This window comes from Cynocephalus volans, chromosome 5, assembly GCF_027409185.1.
Source record: "Cynocephalus volans isolate mCynVol1 chromosome 5, mCynVol1.pri, whole genome shotgun sequence".
Taxonomy (NCBI): Eukaryota; Metazoa; Chordata; class Mammalia; order Dermoptera; family Cynocephalidae; genus Cynocephalus; species Cynocephalus volans.
The window spans coordinates 8,182,950-8,196,571 of NC_084464.1; the positions used below are offsets into that span (position 1 = coordinate 8,182,950).

The window sequence follows — 13,622 nt, forward strand, 5'->3', positions numbered from 1 at the left end:
TAACAATAAAGTGATCTATCTGGCAAGAAGACATATCAATCATAGATATGTATGCACCCTACACCGGAGTACCCAGATACATAAAGCAAACACTGTTAGACCTAAAGAAAGAGATAGACCCTGATACAATAATAGTGGGTGACCCAAACACACCTCTCTCAGCATGGGACAGATCATCTAGGCAATAAATCAGCAGACAACCACAGGGTTTAAACTATACTTTAGACAAATTCGACCTGGTAGATATCTATAGAACATTTTATGCAACAACTACAGAATATACATTCTTCTCATTAGCCCATAGAACATTCTCCAGGATAGACCACATGTTAGGTAGGTCACAAATCAAGTATAAGCAAATTTTTAAAAATCACAAGCATTTCAAGTATCTTTTCAGACCACAACAGATTAAAACTGGAACTTAATAACAAGAAAAACTTTGGAAACTACTCAAGTGCATGAGAACTAAACAATAGGCTCTCTAATGACCTGTGGGTTCGAGAAGAAATTAAACAAGAAATCAAAAAATTTCCTGACATAAATTAAAATAAAGATACATGATACCAAAACCTGTGGAAACTGCAAAAGTAGTATGAAGAGGGAAGTTTATTGCAATAAACACTTACATCAAAAGAATAGAATACTTCAAATAAACAGCCTAACATTACAACTCAAAGAACTGGAAAAACAAGAACAATCCAATCCTAAAAGTAGTAGATGGAAAGAAATAATTAAGATCAGAGCAGAACTAAATGAAATAGAGACAAAAAAAAATATGCAAAAGATCAATGAAATAAAAAGTTGGTTTTTTGAGAAGATAAGCAAAATAGACAATCCATTAGCATGATTTACAACAGCAACAAAATAGAGAGAAGACTCAAATAACAAAAATTACAAATGAAAATGGAGATGTTACAACCGATACCAAAAAAATATGAAGAATCATTAACGACTATTATAAATAACTAGAGCCAACAAATATGAAAACCCGGAGGAAATGGATAAATTTCTGGACAAATGCAAACTACCAAGACTGAACTAAGAAAAAAAAAGAAAAAGAAAACCCGAACAGACCAACAACAAGCAATGATATTGAAGCAGTAATCAGCTGTCTCCCAACAAAGAAAAGCCCAGGACTGAATGGCTTTACTGCTGAATTCTACCAAGGCTTTAAAAAGGAAGTAATACCAATTCTGTTCAAACTATTCCAAAAAGTTGAAACAGAGGCCACTCTCCCAAATCCACTCTAAGAGGCCAGCATCACCATGATACCCAAACCAGACAAAGATCAAATAAAAAAAGAAAATTACAGACTGATATCTGTGATGAACATATATACAGAAATCCTCAACAAAATATCCACAATCAGAATACAGCAACAACACATCAAAAAAATTATACATCATGGATGGCACAGAGCCTGCTGCAGGAGAGCGGGTGGGGGTCAGCTGCTGCTGCTGCTGCGGGCGCGGGGACCTGTGGGCGGTCGCTTCGTCCACAAGGCCAGGGGACCGACAAGCTGCCCATAGAGGAGACGCTGGAGGACAGCCCGCAGACAAGGTCTTTCCTGGGTGTATTTGAAGAAGATGCTGCAGCTATTTCCAACTGTATGAACGAACTGTATCAAGCTATCCATCGGATTTATGATGCACAGAATGAATTAAGTGCAGCAACACACCTGACTTCAAAACTTTTATAAGAATATGAAAAACAGCGTTTTCCACTGGGGGGTGATGATGAGGTTATGAGCTCTACTTTACAACAGTTTTCAAAAGTTATAGATGAACTTAGCTCTTGTCATGAGGTACTTTCAACTCAACTTGCTCATGCCATTCTGTTCCCCATTACCCAGTTTAAAGAAAGAGATCTGAAAGAAATATTAACATTAAAGGAACTGTTTCAGATTGCCAGTAATGATCATGATGCTGCAATTAACAGATAGAGCCGATTGTCAAAAAAAAAAAGAGAAAACGACAAGGTGAAATATGAAGTAACAGAAGATGTGTACACTTCCAGAAAGAAAAAAAACCAGACCATGATGCATTATTTTTGTGCATTAAATACTCTTCAGGACAAGAAAAAGACAGCATTGTTAGAACCTCTACTTGGATACATGCAAGATCAGATAAGTTTCTTTCAGATGGGTTCTGAAAATCTCAGTGAACAACTGGAAGAATTTTTAGCTAATATTGGGACAAGTGTGCAGAATGTTCGCAGGGAAATGGACAGTCATGTAGAGACCGTGCAACAGATAATAGAGGATTTGGAAGTAGCCAGTGACCCCTCATATGTGCCTGACCCAGACCTCACCAAATTTCCTGTTAATCGAAACTTAACCCGAAAGGCTGGATACCTTCACGCTAGAAATAAAACAGGCTTGGTGTCATCTACCTGGGACAGACAGTTTTACTTCACGCAGGGTGGAATTTAATGAGTCAAGCCCGTGGGGATGTAGCAGGAGGCCTGGCCATGCACACAGACAACTGTGCAGTGATGGCTGTGGACTGTGACGACAGGCGATACTGTTTTCAGATCACTTCTTTTGACGGAAAAAAAATCTTCAATTTTACAAGCAGAGAGTAAAAAAGACCATGAGGAGTGGATCTGTACAATAAACAACATATCTAAACAAATCTACTGAAGTGAAAATCCAGAGGAAACTGCTGCACGAGTCAGTCAGTCTGCTCCGGAAGCTGTCACTCCTTCCCCATCTTTCCTGCAGAGGCACGAAAGCCTACGGCCAGCAGGACACTCTCGGCCATCAACAGCTCGAACCAGCAGTTCGGGATCCTTGGGATCTGAGTGCCCAGATCTGGCTGCCCTCTCTCTAGATCCTCTTGTTGCCCGGACACTCCAGCACAGTCCGACGTCATTTCTCCTGTGCGTGACGATCAGCCTGGCCAAGCAGCAGCCTCTGGCCAGGGAGGCAGGTGCACGAATCCACGTGGAGAATCTGCAGGAAGCACAAACTCTGAAACCGAAGATTCTGTTCTTCATCAGTTACTTATTGTTCGATTCCTCGGTTCTGTGGAGGTGAAATCAGATGACCATCCAGATGTTGTTTCTGAAACAATGCGCCAAATCTTAGCTGCCCGGGCCGTCCATAACATCTTTCGTATGACAGAATCACATTTATTAGTGACTTGTGACTGTTTCAAGTTAATTGATCCACAAACACAAGTCACAAGGCTCACGTGTCCATTACCCTGTGTAGTTTCGTATGCTGCACACCAGGAAAAGAAGCGGCTTTTTGGATTTGTTCTTCGGACGTCAGGAGGGAGAAGTGAAAGGAATCTGTCATCAGTCTGTTATATATTTGAATCAAACAACGAAGGGGAAAGATTTGTGATTCTGTTGGACGGCAAAGCAGATAGCTTTGCATGCCGAACTGGATCGCAGGGCGTCAGAAAAACATGAAGGAATAGAGAGAGTGAAAGAGAAGCAACAGAAAGAACTCAGTAAGCAAAAGCAAATTGAAAAGGGCTTGGAAGAGCAACGTCGGTTGATAGCTGCTTCCAGTAGAACAAACGACGCCAGTAGTGAGGGGCAGTTTGTCGTCCTTAGCAGCAGCCGTCAGAAGAGAGCGATTGGGAGAAGAAGCGAAGAAGAGAGGGTCAGAAGCATAAACTTATCCTTGCTTTTTGATTGAATATCCCCCCTTGGAATTTGACAATTTCTGTGGTGAAATGGTACAAGGTAACAACTATGTTGAAATATCCAGGAGGAGACTAAGCTTTGTATTTGCTGGTTTGTTTTAGCTTCATTTAAAACAGTAAGATTGAACTTGCTGACTTAGGTTTGCACTGATTTTTTCCCTTAAAAATCAATATACTATGCATTAATATTAAATTCCACATGTCTAAAAGAAGCCTGCTCATCTCCCCGAAGTAGATTGCTGAGGAAGTACTTGCTCAGGCATTTTTTCCTCCAGATTGTGAAATTTTTATCTTGCATTGTAATTGGTTATGACCATAAGAAATCATTTGTTCTTTAGGTTCAAATGTTTATGGATATGCTCCCTCTCTTTCTTTAGGAACATTGTGCTTGTAGTGAGGAAGCATTCAACTGAACAAGTTCAAAACCCTTTATACAGAGAATTCTACAAGTTTGCAGATATTTTAACAATATTATATGTGCGATAGAACTTTCCCTATTAATATCAATAAATTCCCCTTAAATTGGAAAAAAAAATTAGAACAGAGATTTTAGACTTAAGGTTTCAAATGATGGCAGGTGGTACTGTTGATTTCAGGGCACTTTCTTGGATTGCTCACACTTCTCTGATGTCCTACACCTGAGGCCGTGGGAAAGATGCTTAAGTGTCTTCGGTTCAAGATTGATAGAGCCCTTGGCATTTAATTATCTCATTCTTAGTTCTCAGGTTGGGATTTCAGTTATTGCTACAGAGCAGTAATAGTTAAAATAAGATTTTGGAATGTATTAAAAGATTCTTTTTTGTTCAAGTACATTTTAGATTAGGATTGACATGTAAACATATTGTTAACAGGATGATAAATTGTATTTTCTGCATTGTGTGAAATAATTTTTATTGAAAAATCAAGGGACCTTTCAAAAGAAGTTCTATAACAATTGTTTTCTGCTTAAAGTAAAAATTCCCAGAGTTTCATTTAGAAAATGTAATCTTTTAAATTTCAGACTGATATTCCTAGTATTTTCATAGTCCCATGTTTTGATAAAATACTGAATCACCAATTTATATCCACAAAGACAAATAACTAATGTATAAGAATAAAATATTTTGAACTAATCATTATAAATACTTTTACTCTTCAGATGAGTAAAGGGTCTAATTCCATGAAAGACTGAAAAAAAAACTGAATGCCTGGTATAGTATAGGAGAAGTTAACCAAGGAAGGATTTTAGCCTGGTGCCAAGGTTAAAATGACATTTCTCTATTGCCTATCTTGTATGTCAAACCTTGATTTCTTTAATCAAATTTTTAACATTGCTTTTAGAAATTATGTTCATGTGTTTCACATGTAAAAGTATATATACACAAGTTAAATATATTGAGTAAAATGTTTTACATAGTTATACATTTACAGATTTTCAAAAGGTTAACCACTAAGGCTAATTTCATAAGGGAAAGCCTTTTGTTTTTTGAAATAGTTTTTTCTTATTAGTTTTGTACTAGAAATGGCATTTGTTTTTGTTCACAAAATATAGCGCAGCTGTCTCACACTGTTATGCTGTTTTCTGTAGGAGTAGGATAGATAATTAGGATCATGATTTTTTTTATCCATGTGCCAAATGGGAGTAATGATTATTTAATACTTGTTGAAGCCTTATGTTACCAAAACATATATTAAAAAGTAGGATTTTATGGAATACTTTCTGATAAAAAGTTTGTGTTTACCAAGGGGAATGCTTTCTTTATAGTGTATCATTCCTTTTGTTGACATTGAAATGTCTTCTGTGGTCAGCACTTGATTAGTCATGGCAAGTCCTGCTTTTAAGACCTTTTTGAGATAAGTGGGCTTTCAGTAAGTCTTTTGTTTATACTACAAATTGTCACCTCACTTAGTTTAGATGAAAGCTGCCACCCTACAGGGAAGGTGGTCATCATTAGGAGGCAGTTTCACTAAGTGGGTGCTATGCATGCAGCAAACTGTTGCACTTTGCACTCTGGGTCAAAGTGTGGGCTAGAGTTATTCATGGCACTGGAGACCTAGTGACGCTCAACAGATATGTTCCTTTCAAGTCATGTTTTCACAGGAATTTCCACAATAACATACCCATGTCCATGGGCCAGACCGAAATGCATTCCAATGCCAAGTAGAAGTCATGAGTGGGTTTAACAATTTTAGATGATTCAATTTCTGTTCCATTACTGTTGAACTATATGAACTATTCCATTACTGCAGATATTGAAGCATCAACCTTAATCAGCTCTCTCTTTAATTAAGGTTCCCTTGTGTTTGTGCCTAATGTTAAGGCTAATCTTGCTCTGGTGTCCTCCTTTGAAATCCCTTCTAGCTCTGGGATGCTTTGATGGTGATTGGATTAGATTTTGAGATATCTTTTGCAGATTCAAATTTATACTTAATGGTTTTTATAAATTCACAAAACTGCTTTTTTGAAAGGAAAGAAATTAAGCCTACCTAATTCTGCTGTGCGTTCTGTTACCTACAAGAACAGTACTTTTGTAACTATGGTAATGAAGTCAGTAGATGGGAAACCAGTTATTCCTTCTGTCCTTTAAATTTTTGAAAACTTTCTATTAAGGGAATGAAACTGTTACCTTGAACAGAGTCCTCAGAGCTAGTCTGGTTTTTGCCATGTCTGCAATGATTACTTCATGTTTAAATTCAAAAGAATTCTCAGGCTTCACAATCTAGAGATGATAAATTTATTTCCATTATGCTTGGGAGAGAGGAGGGTGTGCATAACATCTAGGTAACATATAACCTTAGAGGTAAAAGTATCTGAGTTAATTTGAGTGATATCTATGAACCACAATATTTAAAATTTGGATACCGTTACAAGTGCTGACAAGACCTAAGAGCTAATGCATTGCAAAACGTTCTGCCACCTGAATAAAATGAAAACATTAATGTTGATTTAGACGACAACCTCCTAGCATTCAGATTGTACTTTAAATATTTAAATACACCAATTGTAGCACACAAATCCTTCATTTTATTTTTATCAAGTTTGGTTTACTCTTTTCAGGAAATTTTGTTCTTCCACATTAATTAATACAGAAATATTTAATACATAAATAATAATACATAAAGTGGAATCATGTTATTCCTTTTTGTTTTTCTCTTTTTTCTTTTGTCTTTTTGTGACCGGCTGTACCATGCTCAGCCAGTGAGTGCACGGGCCATCCTTATATAGGATCCGAACCCGTGGCAGGAGCACTGCTGCTCTCCCAGCACCACACTCTCCCGAGTGCGCCACGGGGTCAGCCTGATGTTATAATTTTTCACCAATCTTTTGTGGCTGCATTCATATGTAATTTACTTCAGTTAATATGAGAACTGGGGATTAAGTTATAACTAATGTGCAAAATTTCTTTGTATATTTGGTAATTTCATAATGTAAGTGAATTTGTTAATTCTTATTTCACTGATGCTATCAATCATGCAGCATACAATTAAAATTCAGCAACATTTCCCTTTAGAATTGGATTTGAAGAACTCAACTTTATGTTATCATGCTATACGTGTGGGGTGGAGAACTTATTTTTTCATTTTGTCAAAATAGGTATTTGCTGAGAAAGCTTCAAGAAGTATGTTAGAAGATTTTTTAATGTGTAATAAAGTTAATGATTTTTGTACAGTCAAAAAAAAATTATGCATCATTATCTAATGGGATTAATCCAGGGAGGCAAGGATGGTTCAACATACACAAATTTAAAAATGTGATACACCACATCCACAAAAGCAAGGAGAAAAACCATATGATTACTTCAATAGACACAGAAAAAGCATTTGACAAATTTCAACATCTGTTCATGATATAGGCTCTTAGCAAATTAGGTATAGAAAGTACTGTGGATTGATTAAATTATGTCCCCCAGGGTTTCTTCATTGGAAGCTTAATCTCCACTGTAACTGCTGAGGGTAGAAAATCTTATTATGGTAATTGAAAGGTGGTGCCATTAAGAGGTGATTAAATTGTAGGACCGTGCTGTTGTGAATGAATTAAAAATGGTGGTCAGGGGCACGGTTCAGAGGGCTTTAAATGAAGAGGAGAGTCTATCTTGCTGCTCTTTCTGCTCTGCCAATTTTGTAGTGTGATACCGTGCCATCACTGTCACCACCACCACAACCTTCACCAGCTGTGTTCCCTGGACTTTGGACTTTCGAGTATCAGAAACTGTAAGCAATACATTTTTTTCTTTATAAAATACCCAGTTCCATGTATTTTGTTATAAGCAATAGAAACTGACAAATACAGAATTAAAGTATCTCAACACAATAAAAACCAATACAACAAACCATCACTAGTATAATCCTGAATGGAAAAAAGGTTTCAGCTTTTCCCTTTAGAATAGGAAAAAGATAAGAATGCCCACTCTCACCACTCTTATTTAACATAGAATTGGGAGTACTAGCCAGAGCAGTCAGGAAAGAGAAGGAAATAAAGGGCATCCAGATTGGAAAAGATGAATTCAAACTGTCCCTGTTTTCAGATGACATGATCTTTTTTTTTCTTCTTCTTTTTTTGTGTCCAGTAAGGGGATCGCAATCCTTGGCTTTGTGTCGTCCGCACTGCGCTCAGCCAGTGAGCGCACTGGCCATCCCTATATAGGATCCAAACATGTGGCTGGAGCGCTGCTGTACTCCCAGCGCCACACTCTCCTGAGTGACCCACGGGGTTGGCCCCGATGACATGATCTTATACGTAGAAAACCGTAAAAGACTCTACCAAAAAACTACTAGAGCCGATAAACAATTTCAGTCATGTTGCAGGATAAAAAATACCATGCAAAAATTGGTAGCATTTTTATACTTCAATAATGAACTAGCAGAAAAATAAATCAAGAAAGCAAGCCCATTTACAATATTCACTAAAAAAGTAGAATACTTAGGTATCAATTTAACCAAGGAGGGGAAAGACCTCTAATTGGGAACTAAAAATCACTTCTGAAAGAAATTGAAGAGGACACAAAAAAGTGGAAAGACATTCCATGCTCTTGGATTGGAAAAATTAACATTGTGAAAAATGCCCATACTACCCAAAGTGATCTACAGATTCAATGAAATCACCATCAAAATACCAATGACACTCTTCACAGAAATAGAAAAAACAATCCTAACATTCATATGGAACAACAAAAGACCCTGAACAGCCAAAACAATCCTGAGCAAAAAAATAAATAAATAAAGCTGGAGGCATAATGCTAATTGACTTCAAATTGTTCTACAGAGCTATAGTAACCAAAACAGCATGGTACTGGCATAAAAACAGATACATGGGACAATGAGACAGAATAGAGAACCCAGAAATCAGCCCACATACCTATAGCCGACTGGTCTTTGACAAAGGCACCAAGAACATACACTGGGGAAAAGACTGCCTCTTTGATACATGGTGCTGGGAAAATTGAACATCCATATGTAGAAGAATGAAACTAGAGCCATACCTCTCACCATGTACCAAAATCAACTCAAAATGGATTAAAGAATTAAATATTCTTCCTGAAACAATGAAACTCCTAAAAGAGAACCTAGGGGAAACACTTCAGAAAGTAGGACTACACAAAGACTTATGAATACAACCCCCAAAGCACAGGTAACAAAAGGAAAAATAAAGAAATGGGGTTATATCAAACTAAAAAGCTTCTACACAGCAAAAGAAACAATTAACAGAGCACAAAGACAGCCAGCAGAGTGGGAGAAAGCATTTTCAAACTATGCGTCTGACAAAGGATTAATATTCAGAATATACAAGGAACTCAAACAACTTAACAATAAAAAAACAAGTAACCCAATTAAAAAACAGGCAAAGGAGCTGCACAGGCATTTCTCAAAGGATGATATATGAATGGCCAACAGACACATGAAAAAGTGCTCAACATCATTCAGCATTTGGGAAATGCAAATCCACAACACATTGAGATATCATCTCACCCCAGTTAGACTGGCTATTATCACAAAGACAGAATAACAAATGCTCGTCAGAATGCAGAGGAAGGGGAACCTACCTACTCTGTTAGTGGGACTGTAAAATGGTACAGCCCTTATGGAAAACAGTATGGAGGTTTCTCAAACAACGACAGATAGAACTGCTATGTGACCCAGCTATCCTACTGCTGGGTGTACACACAAAGGAATGGATATCACCATGTCAAAGGGACACCTGTATTCCCATGTCGATTGCAGCTCTATTTACAATAGCCAAGAGTTGGAACCAACCTCAAAGTAACCCTAACCCTAAGCCTAACCCTAAACCTAACCCGAACCCTAACCCTAAGCATAACCCTAACCCTAACCGAATCCAAAACCTCACTGTAACCCTAACAGTAACCATAACCCTAACCCTAACCCTAACCCTAACCCTAACCCTAACTCTAACCATAACCATAAGCCTAACCCTAACCCTAACCCTAAACCGAAACCTCACCATAACCCTAACCCTAACCCTAACCCTCACCGTAACCATAACACTAACCCTAACCCTAACCCTAAGCCTAAGCCTAACCCTAAACCTAACACTAAACCTAAACGAAACCCAAACCCTAAACCGAACCCTAACACGAAACCGAATCCAAATCTTAACCCGAACCTGAACCTGAACCCAACCCTAACCCTAACCCTAATCCCAACCCAAACCCGAACCCAAACCCTAACCCTAACCCTAACCCTAACCCTAAGCCTAACCCTAATCCTAACCCTAACCCTAACCCCAACCAAAACCCGAAACCGAAACCGAACCCTAACCCTAACCCTAACCCGAATCCTAACCCTCACCGTAACCCAACCCTAACCCTAACCCTAACCCTAACCATAAGCCTAAGCCTAACCTGAACCCGAACCCAAATTGTAACCCTAACCCTAACCCTTGGCCACCTGCCCTTTCCACCTGTCCTTCCTCCTCTGACCCCCAGGTGTCCTGTTATCTCAGATGTGATTGTTCTGTTCCTTTCCTTAGCCTTAAAGAGCCCCATTTCCTATTTTTGTCACCTTCTTGAGAAGTGGGTGGTAGTTTAAACACCCTCTGTTCTTTATCAAAAGTTACTTCTTCATAAAAAGCATCTCCAATACACATCAGATAGGATTACATGTCACAAGACCACAACCATAGTGGGACATTTAACAAACCATTTTCAGTCTTTGATCAATTAGCTTAAATGACAAATAACAGTATAAAAGATTTGAATGACATATGCAGAACTTTGGTTTTAATAGACTTTATTAAGCTTTGTACTTTAATCATGCCTTTGTTAGATATGTTTTGATTGCTTTCATCATCTACAGTGTCAAAATTTGGTAGCATTCAATTTGTAGAGTTAACATCCAGTCTTTAATTAGAGTATTGAATACTTTAAAGCTTAAAAAACCTTTTACATTTCTAATTATTTAAGTTCTAAGCCATAATAAAAACTTTGACCTTCCTAAACAACTTGAGGTTTTTATTTCTCTTGTCCCTTCTCTCTTCTGCTTTCTGTTTCTTTAATCTGTTGGTCTTATTTTATCAATTTTATAACCACACTCAAAGCAAATGATTTAGATCTATTTCTACATAGTTTCAATGTTCATTCCCAGGCTTTTTGAGTCTTCCCTCCCCCACACAGCCCATACAACTCCTCTATTATTGATTCCAGTGATCTGAAGAAAGCTTTAATTTTTTTTCAGAAAGGGAATGCAAGTATACTGTCTAAACTTAAAAAATTTTAAAGCTTCTTTCTGTAGTCTTTATCTATAAAATAATTGGGTTGCATCCTCTTTTCCATAATACTAGATTTTTACTTCTTTCTATTTGGAGATTGTTATCAACTCTGCCCTTTAAAACACTGATTGATTTTCTACAGTACTGAATCAAATGTGGAACGTAATCTAACTGTTATGTTTCTTCATGCAGTTTCTACTTATTTTGTCGAAAACTGGCAAAGTCCTCTCACATTTTTACTGCACATGTGAAACACATAGTCTGTAATTTTCTTCTGTTCCCTATAGTGGATCTGCTTTGTAAGACAGATTCTTCTCTGAGAATCAAGCACTTTGCTCTCCTATACTGTAGAATATTTTTGAAGGCTTTATATCCACTTAATGACTCACATTATGTTCCAGGCACTGTCCTAGGCACTAGGGACATGCTAGTTAATAAAATAGACAAAAATCCTTGCCTTCATGGAGCTTACATTCCAGTATTGGAGACTGACATTAACCAAATTTAAAAAAAAAAATAAAGGATATAGTATGGTAAATAGTGATGAATGCTAGGGAGCAAACTCATGCAGAAAGAGCAGCGGGAAGTGTTGGAGGATGCTGAAATTTCAGATAGAGTGAACAGAAGAGCAGGCGAGTTTGAATAAAGATATGAAGGAAGCGAGGGAAGAAGTCATGGGATATCTGGGGGAAAGAGTTCTGAGAGATTGGCAGCAGCAGATACTGCAAAGCCCCCGAGGCAGGAGTGTGGCTGGTATGTTCTAAGAACAGCAAGGATGCAATGGGGTTGGAGCTGAGAGAGACAAGGGGAGACTGGCAGAAATTGAAGCTATAGATGTAGCAGGGGCAGGTCGTGGAGGGTCTTGAGTTCCATGTAAGGATGTCAGGTTTTACTCTGAATGTGGTGGGTTGCTATTGGAGGAGTTGGAGCAGACATACGACATCGTATTTTGATAGTTCACTCTGGCTGGTGTGTTGAAAGTAGATGGCAGTGGGGAAAAGCAGAAACTGGGAAACCAGTTAGGAAGCTATTGCAATAATCTAGGAGACATTGGGGTGGCTTGGACAGAGGGATTGGCAGTACAGCCTGCGAGAAATGGTCAGATTTTAGATATATTTTGAAGGTAGGAAAGCATTCTGACAGATTGGATAGGGTGTGTGAGATAAAGGGGGGTTAAGACCGACTCTAGGGTTTAGGACTAAGCAACTGAAAGAACGAAGTTGCCATTAACTGAGATGGACGAGGGGTGTGGCAGGTTTGACCAGCAGGGACCTGGAGCTCCATTCCAGACACGTTGAGTTTGAGATGCCTCATGAGACCCCCAAGTGCAGGAACCTGGAGGTCTGTTCTGAACGTGTTGAGTTTGAGATGCCTAGCGGACACCCCAGTGGGATGACGAGTAGGTAGTCAGATATAGGAACCTGTAGTTCAAGTGAAAAGTTTAGGCTGAGATGTATGTTTAGGGGTCATCACTTATAGATGGTGTCTAAAGCCATGAGAGCAAATGAGATCAGCAAGGTAGAGACTGAGATCGGGCATTCCAGTGTTCAGAGAATGTGGAGAGGAGGGTAACAAGCGAGGAGACTGAGAAGGAATGGCAGGAAGTCAGGAAGAATACCAGGCAACTGTGGTGTTGCAGAAGCCGAGGAAAAGAGAATTTACACAGGAGAGTGATCAGCTGCACCAAATGCTGAGATGGGCCAAGTGGTTGAGAACTGAGCATTGGCCACTGGCTTGGCCACGTGGAGGCTCCTGGTGTCTTAGAGAAGAGCAGTTCCGAGGAGTGATGGGAGCGAAAGCCCACCTGGAGTGAGTTCCAGGGAGCACCAGGGGATATCTGAGATGCAGATTAGCCCACTCCTTTAAAAGCATTTGCTGTAACAGGAAAAATAGGAAAGGGCTTGTATCTAGAGAAGAAGAGAGGCCAAGAGAGGGTTTTGTTAATGGAAGAAATAACCGTGTGCATGCTGTATTTGTTTTCTACTGCTGCATAACAAATTACCGCAAACTTCTTGGCTTATGCAATGTGAAAGTATCATGTCACACTTGCTGCAAGCCTGAAGTCCAGGCACAGTGGAGGGGGTGCCTCTGGCTCAGGGTTTCTCACAAGGCTGAGTCCCCATTGGGAGCTGGGGTTTTCTTCCGAGCTCATGAGGCCATTGGCTGGATTCAGTTCCCTGCAGTTGCATGTCTCCTTGCTGGCTGTTAGCCCGGCACACTCTCAGCTGCAAGGTGCCAGCTGTGTTCCTTGGCCCTCTCAC

The 13,622-nt window shown here is 39.0% G+C and overlaps 1 pseudogene; it reads left to right on the forward strand.

Moving 5' to 3' along the window:
* Positions 1-1,408: 1,408 nt before the first annotated feature.
* On the forward strand, positions 1,409-3,626 carry LOC134378255 (DCC-interacting protein 13-alpha-like; annotated as a pseudogene).
* Positions 3,627-13,622: the final 9,996 nt, after the last annotated feature.